The sequence below is a fragment of the Neoarius graeffei genome, chromosome 16 (genome assembly GCF_027579695.1).
Source record: "Neoarius graeffei isolate fNeoGra1 chromosome 16, fNeoGra1.pri, whole genome shotgun sequence".
NCBI lineage: Eukaryota > Metazoa > Chordata > Actinopteri > Siluriformes > Ariidae > Neoarius > Neoarius graeffei.
In genome coordinates, this window is record NC_083584.1 from 34753974 (window position 1) to 34762818 (window position 8845).

Here is an 8845-nt window from a genome sequence, read left to right on the forward strand (position 1 = left end):
TGTGTTTCAGCACCTGATTGGCTGATTTGGATAATTGCCTGAATGAGCATGTATGCAGGTGTTCCTATTAAAGTGCCCTATCTACTGTGATTGTAAATGTATCATAAAACATCCATCCATTATCCGTAACCGCTTATCCTGGAGCCTATCCCAGCTGACTATGGGCAAGAGGCAGGGTACACCCTGGATAAGTCGCCAGATTATCGCAGGGCTGACACATAGAGACAAACAACCATTCACACTCACACCTACGGTCAATTTAGAGCCACCAATTACCCTAACCTGCATGTCTTTGGACTGTGGAGGAAACCCATGCAGACACAGGGAGAACATGCAAGCTCCACACAGAAAGGCCACTGGGCTCAAACCCAGAATCTTCTTGCTGTGAGGTGACAGTGCTAACCACTACACCACTGTGCCACCTATTGTAAAACATTGAATGATATATTGCTGGGTTTCAGTCACATGACTTTTCTTAGCAGTTTTATTGGAAGTGAAATAGCTGGTGGTCTAAACGGCTGCAGTAGTGCAAACAACTAGTGATAACTTATCAGAGTATGCTTGTAATCTAGAAGCCACTGCTTGCTCTAGATATATTCAGAAGATTGCTATGTGCAATGGAATCGACCCCTACAGTCTGGGAAAGAAGGATTTGTCCTATGATCTCGAAAACTACCCTTCACTCGAGTTCCCCGACATCTCGAACTATCTGGTGTTGCAGACATCCTTCTACACCACAAAACAGATGAAAGCGTGGAAGAGTATGGAGGCTTACAACTTTTTTGTATGTGGCTCGGTAAAGGACCTCGGTATCAAGTCACTGCCGAATGAATCCTGTATTGTTTTTGACCGTGTGAGTATGGATTTATTTATTTATTTATTTAAGCTTCTCGTTTGCATCTTTACAATGAAGCACTGCAAGTTGAAGTGTAAACAAACAACAGTTTGCTTGATTCTCACTTGTGTTGGCTCTTATCTCTCAGGTAAATCATTCACAAAGATCATCAGAAACCCCTTTAAAGACCTGGATCTTAGTTAAACAAGATGGAGAAGTGATCACGGCGCATTGTAACTGGATGGCTGGGTAAGAATTTTGTTGCGACCTTCATGCATATGGACTCTGTGAGGAGTAAACAAGAAACAGTTGGGGACTTCAGCGCTTCGTGACTAAAGAAAGGAACAAAACACAAAGCAAGAAAAGTACTTGGAAAACACTAAGGACATAGCTGAGGGGGATATACAAATTTTTCATGAAGTGATCATTGCAAACTTGAGCATGCTTCGACTCGGCTCCCTTCGATTTCAGTGAGAGATTCAAAAGCTACATTTCTCTATGTCTTTTTGTGAAATTATGTGTTCATTCACCCTTTTTTATTAATTCACAGGGAACCCTGAAGAAACTCTTATCAGTCTCACAGTTTGATCGATTCGAACAACCTAAAACAACACAAGCGTAAGGCATTTTTCACATGAGCAATGAACGTTCTCCGTACAAACACTTTGTCAACTGAGCTTTGGTAGACCACCAGCTAAAGTTTTGAATAACTAATGAGGCGGATGTGACATCATGTGAAACCCAGCAGTTGGCTAGCATCACATTACTACAACCCCGATTCCAAAAAAGTTGGGACAAAGTACAAATTGTAAATAAAAAAGGAATGCAATAATTTACAAAGCTCAAAAACTGATATTGTATTCACAATAGAACATAGACAACATATCAAATGTCGAAAGTGAGACATTTTGAAATTTCATGCCAAATATTGGCTCATTTGAAATTTCATGACAGCAACACATCTCAAAAAAGTTGGGACAGGGGCAATAAGAGGCTGGAAAAGTTAAAGGTACAAAAAAAGGAACAGCTGGAGGACCAAACTGCAACTCATTAGGTCAATTGGCAATAGGTCATTAACATGACTGGGTATAAAAAGAGCATCTTGGAGTGGCAGCGGCTCTCAGAAGTAAAGATGGGAAGAGGATCACCAATCCCCCTAATTCTGCGCTGACAAATAGTGGAGCAATATCAGAAAGGAGTTCGACAGTTTAAAATTGCAAAGAGTTTGAATATATCATATACAGTGCATAATATCATCAAAAGATTCAGAGAATCTGGAAGAATCTCTGTGCGTAAGGGTCAAGGCCGGAAAACCATACTGGGTGCCCGTGATCTTCGGGCCCTTAGACGGCACTGCATCACATACTGTACAGGCATGCTTCTGTATTGGAAATCACAAAATGGGCTCAGGAATATTTCCAGGGAACATTATCTGTGAACACAATTCACCGTGCTATCCGCCATTGCCAGCTAAAACTCTATAGTTCAAAGAAGAAGCCGTATCTAAACATGATCCAGAAGCGCAGATGTCTATTCTGGGCCAAGGCTCATTTAAAATGGACTGTGGCAAAGTGGAAAACTGTTCTGTGGTCAGACGAATCAAAATTTGAAGTTCTTTATGGAAATCAGGGACGCCGTGTCATTCGGACTAAAGAGAAGAAGGACGACCCAAGTTGTTATCAGCGCTCAGTTCAGAAGCCTGCATCTCTGATGGTATGGGGTTGCATTAGTGCGTGTGGCATGGGCAGCTTACACATCTGGAAAGACACCATCAATGCTGAAAGGCATATCCAGGTTCTAGAGCAACATATGCTCCCATCCAGACGACGTCTCTTTCAGGGAAGACCTTGCATTTTCCAACATGACAATGCCAAACCACATACTGCATCAATTACAGCATCATGGCTGCATAGAAGAAGGGTCCGGGTACTGAACTGGCCAGCCTGCAGTCCAGATCTTTCACCCATAGAAAACATTTGGCGCATCATAAAACGGAAGATACGACAAAGAGGACCAAAGACAGTTGAGCAACTAGAATCCTACATTAGACAAGAATGAGTTAATGTTCCTATCCCTAAACTTGAGCAAATTGTCTCCTCAGTCCCCAGACATTTACAGACTGTTGTAAAGAGAAAAGGGGATGTCTCACAGTGGTAAACATGGCCTTGTCCCAACTTTTTTGAGATGTGTTGTTGTCATGAAATTTAAAATCACCTAATTTTTCTCTTTAAACGATACATTTTCTCAGTTTAAACATTTGATATGTCATCTATGTTCTGTTCTGAATAAAATATGGAATTTTGAAACTTCCACATCATTGCATTCCATTTTTATTTACAATTTGTACTTTGTCCCAACTTTTTTGGAATCGGGGTTGTGTTACTATGGAAAATTAAAAGTTTGCTGTTAAAAAAACAAAAACGTAATTATCTTTTTAATGGATTTCATATGTAATGTGTTATTTATCATCTTTCCTACAGGCCCATCCATTTGAGGCTTTTGATGAAGTGGCTGTGACATCTGTATAGTGCTGGTGAGGTTTCATTTTAAACAATGCAACAATGCCCACTGCTGCGCCATTGTCAGAGTGAACAATCCTCTGTACCAGTCCCTGGGGAGAGCGACTATGGAATCAGGAAGCAGACACAAACTCATTTCCTCCTTGCTGTCTAATTAAGGACTCCTCCAAATAGTTATGTTAATCTCAGGCAGATGCACTAGAAACCCATATGTTTGTTTCTTTGATCTAGATGCAGAAATAAAGCTGTTATTTAAATGGACCTTCTGTATCAGGAAGTTCATTTCAGGGGGTTGATATTTACCTTAATATACATTTCTGCTTCTGTATGTACATTGATGTTTTAAACTCAACAAAGCTCATGTGATCTGGGGGGGAATAAAAGTCTCAAAGTCTCTCAAAGTTTATAATATTTGTATTAAACATTTTGTGATGTGTACCAGGCAAAATGTCCCTGTTATTCTTAGGCCTCTGCTTCTCTCCATGGTGGTATTGTGTTTTTTGTTATTTTTTATGGCTACCTCACTTCAGCTGGAAGGAAGTGTAATTGTTCTGCCCTCGCTTGCAGATGGTCCCAAATCATCCCATATTTCATTACCAGCTTGTATTTTAGCAAGAGCAGAATTCTTCTGTAATTTTATTCCAGTATAGGGAAGAAAACAATCTGCTGCATAAAGCTAGTTGGAAGAATGGAGAAAAATGTATAATAGAGATAAAAATGACAATGCTATCTATTCCTGTTCTCTATTTGATATATTTGGGTGAGGTCCTCAGGATCATCATAACATACAACCCCGATTCCAAAAAATTTGGGACAAATTGTAAATAAAAACGGAATGCAATGATGTGGACATTTCAAAATTCCATATTTTATTCAGAATAGAACATAGATGACATATCAAATGCTTAAAGTGAGAAAATGTATCATTTAAAGAGAAAAATTAGGAGATTTTGAATTTCATGACAACAACACATCTCAAAAAAGTTGGGACAAGGCCATGTTTACCACTGTGAGACATCCCCTTTTCTCTTTACAACAGTCTGTAGACGTCTGCGGACTGAGGAGACAAGTTGCTCAAGTTTAGGGATAGGAATGTTAACCCATTCTTGTCTAATGTAGGATTCTAGTTGCTCAACTGTCTTAGGTCTTTTTTGTCACATCTTCCGTTTTATGATGCGCCAAATGTTTTCTATGGGTGAAAGATCTGGACTGCAGGCTGGCCAGTTCAGTACCCGGACCCTTCTTCTATGCAGCCATGATGCTGTAATTGATGCAGTATGTGGTTTGGTATTGTCATGTTGGAAAATGCAAGGTCTTCCCTGAAAGAGACGTCGTCTGGATGGGAGCATATGTTGCTCTAGAACCTGGATATACCTATCAGCATTGATGGTGTCTTTCCAGATGTGTAAGCTGCCCATGCCACACGCACTAATGCAACCCCATACCATCAGAGATGCAGGCTTCTGAACTGAGCGCTGATAACAACTTGGGTCGTCCTTCTCCTCTTTAGTCCGAATGACACGGCGTCCCTGATTTCCATAAAGAACTTCAAATTTTGATTCTCTGACCACAGAACAGTTTTCCACTTTGCCACAGTCCATTTTAAATGAGCCTTGGCCCAGAGAAGACGTCTGCGCTTCTGGATCATGTTTAGATACGGCTTCTTCTTTGAACGATAGAGTTTTAGCTGGCAACGGTGGATAGCACGGTGAATTGTATTCACAGATAATATTCTCTGGAAATATTCCTGAGCCCATTTTGTGATTTCCAATACAGAAGCATGCCTGTACAGTATGTGATGCAGTGCCATCTAAGGGCCCGAAGATCACGGGCACCCAGTATGGTTTTCCAGCCTTGACCCTTACGCACAGAGATTCTTCCAGATTCTCTGAATCTTTTGATGATATTATGCACTGTAGATGATGATATGTTCAAACTCTTTGCAATTTTACACTGTCGAACTCCTTTCTGATATTGCTCCACTATTTGTCGGTGCAGAATTAGGGGGATTGGTGATCCTCTTCTCATCTTTACTTCTGAGAGCCGCTGCCACTCCAAGATGCTCTTTTTATACCCAGTCATGTTAATGACCTATTGCCAATTGACCTAATGAGTTGCAATTTGGTCCTCCAGCTGTTCCTTTTTTGTACCTTTAACTTTTCCAGCCTCTTATTGCCCCTGCCCCAACTTTTTTGAGATGTGTTGCTGTGATGAAATTTCAAATGAGCCAATATTTGGCATGAAATTTCAAAATGTCTCACTTTCGACATTTGATATGTTGTCTATGTTCTATTGTGAATACAATATCAGTTTTTGAGATTTGTAAATTATTGGATTCTGTTTTTATTTACAATTTGTACTTTGTCCCAACTTTTTTGGAATGGGGGTTGTATAGTCGCAACGCTCTAGACCACCTTGAGTAATTTCAGAGCATTTGATTTAAAATGATGTGGACGTAGATACTTATTTGTATTTTTAGTAATTGTATTGGTAATTTACACTGTGAAACCAGAGAAATGAAGAAAAAAAATATAGTCAAATAATAGAAATGTAATGTGTGACAGCAGTGACAGAAAAAAACAACTATCTATTAACAATTCAAAAATATACATATTTTACAGTATTGTGAAATGTGTAATAGAATAAAAATACAATAATTGAATTAATACAGCAGTAATGTGATATTAAAAGTAAGGCAAATAATAAAATCTAGTTAAATCCTAAAGTAGAAAATGTTTAGTGATAATCGGAGCCTGATGAATGTTCCAGATCTTTGGTACATTAAAAGAAAAACCTGCTTCACCAGTCTTTTTAAGATTTATGCCTGGACTCTGGAGAAGGCTAGCAGCAGGGGTTAAATTGGGCCGGGGCTGTCCGGGGCTGAGCCCCGGCACATAAGCTCGGAGCGGATGGCATATGATCACGCACACATCAAAAGCAACAAACCCTTTTCACGATTTTCAGTTCTGAATAATTAAATATCGTTTTATTAATCAATAAACCCATGACTTTTATGAGATAGATCATAGTTTTCCTGATAACAAGACGACCTGTCAAAGCTATTTAGAACAGAACTTGCGATCAGAGATTCTGGTTTCTGGAACACTGCGTGGGTTGCCAATTCCGCTTTTTATAAGCAACTTTGGGGTTTCTTTTTTTTTTTGTGAGCTCGCTTTAAAAAAAATCAGAAGTCGTGGTTTGCGGGTTTTTGGGCTTGTGTTTCAGCGTTGTGACTTGTTTATAATTTTCTCCGTACACCGTCTCCCCTTTTACCTGCATACGATCCTAATCCATCAGAGGTGCTTGAACGAACTGTCTGTGCATTTGGCGAGTTCAATTTCCATAGTCCCCAGTTATCGACAGAAATTAGCCAGGGGGAAGGGGGAGATGTCAGTTAAAGTTAGCTACTGAGATTGACCACAAGTTGAGCCTAACGTTGCCTCAAGTTAGCTACCTTTGGCAAACATAAACAAAACACTCGTCTTGTGCTCTAGCCTTAATTAACTGTCGATCCAGTCAATTTCACTTTTATACAAGAAGGTTAATAAATTGTTTTGTTGTCTTGGATTTTTAGAGGTCAGCAGCTAAAGGTTAAAAATGAGGAAAGCAAAGAGGAGGAAGCTTACAGATTTCTTCAAAAGGTGGGCAGCATCATATTTTTTATTATTAAAAACAAAATATCAAATAATACTGAAGAGGGGAAAAATAATACTGATCTAAATATGTTGTGTTTTTATTTTTAGACAGTATGTGTTTAGCAAAACACATACTGTCTAAAAATAAAAACACAACATATTTAGATCAGTATTATTTTTCCCCTCTTCAGTATTATTTGATATTTTGTTTTTAATAATAAAAAATATGATAATGATTATGTTCACTGTATTGTTAATATTATTAGTGTTTTATTATTTATTGTTAATATTTAATTTAATGTTAATTTATTATTATTTATTGTTAATATTATTAGTGTATTATTAGTGTAATTATTATTGTTATTATTATGTATTCAATTATTTATTTGGCATGTGGTGCTTTTTGTATTGTCTAGAACATACATAAGATGAGCATATTATAGCAGCAAAATAGAAGCACAATCATTTGAATGCAGCAAAACTTTTGCTGCATTCAAATGATTGTGCTTCTATTTTGCTGCTATAATATGCTCATCTTATGTATGTTCTAGACAATACAAAAAGCACCACATGCCAAATAAATAATTGAATACATAATAATAACAATAATAATAAATGCTTCCAATGTTATAGTGTTGTTTGTATTTGGTTGCATTCACTGCATGAATATATTTGATTGACAATTTGACTGACAGTGTTTTGGCATATTTAACATTTATCCTCCAAAATAAATCAACTGTTTTGGTTTAAGATTGTCCAAGCCTTCAAATTTTCTCACTGAACATTTCTCCTTCACATTTTTCACCTGTAGGCATGTGACAAGATTTAACATGATATTGCTCAACCTACCTCTGTAAAGTCAGCTAACAACTTATTAAAATGCACCAGAATTCAGCAAATAACATGTATGATAATAAAAAACTTCTGGGGGAGGACCCCCAGACCCCCCACTAATCATTTCCTTCAAACCAATGTACAACAACCTGTACAATCTGTTACATTGGCCAACCAATCTACATTCAAGCTGCCATAATGTGTAGGGGGGCACTACAAGACACACATAGGCCTACAACACACAGATAAGGTGTATATCTCTGTGCAATATTATATGGTTATCAAATTAGAGGGTTATTTTCCAAAAAGTATATTGGGGCAGGGCGGCGGGGGCAGGGGCGGGTACGAGGCAGAGCCCCCCCACATAACCAATCCCAATTTAACCCCTGGCTAGTAGGATATGATCTTAACACACAATTTGGGACATAGTTTATCAGACATTTAGAGATGTATACAGGTGCAATACCTTTAAGGATTTAAAAACGAGTAATGCATTTTGTGGTCCATTCTAAAGGAAACAGGCCAGTGGAGTGAAGTGATGCTAAAACTGGTCTAATAACAAGGTCCATACATAAAAATGAAATCAGAGGTCTCTGGAGCACATGTTTAGGCAGAACCTTTTAATACCCCTTATTCCTGAGAGAATTATTATTATTATTATTATTATTATTATGATTAATTGTATTTCCTGTACAGGTAGCTTGGGTAAGACCTGTAGTTCTCCAGAGCCATGCCAATGACAGGACACTCACTGGTTCACAAATCCCCAGGGAAGGCAGAATGTCTGACCAGTCAGAGCCACTTGATTAAGACCTAAACCCAATACAAGTTAGTACTTTTTGTATGGTAGGCTTGTGTAGCAGTCCATGTAGGTGGGTGGAGCACAGAAGGACGGCAGGACAGAACTGTTTTAACAAAACTCTTTTATTTGCACTTTTCAGTTGCAAACACACACTCAGACACACGCACACACATCAGCCGTCTGGTTGTGGAGAGAGTCCCTCTGCTCTCACTCTCTCTCC

The 8845-nt window shown here is 38.6% G+C and overlaps 1 long non-coding RNA gene across 1 annotated transcript; it reads left to right on the top strand.

Moving 5' to 3' along the window:
* Positions 1-445: 445 nt before the first annotated feature.
* LOC132900035 (uncharacterized) lies at positions 446-3691 on the top strand. Its single transcript, XR_009656748.1, has 3 exons — positions 446-1305; positions 1386-1453; positions 3316-3691. It is a non-coding gene; the product is annotated as an uncharacterized LOC132900035 (long non-coding RNA).
* Positions 3692-8845: the final 5154 nt, after the last annotated feature.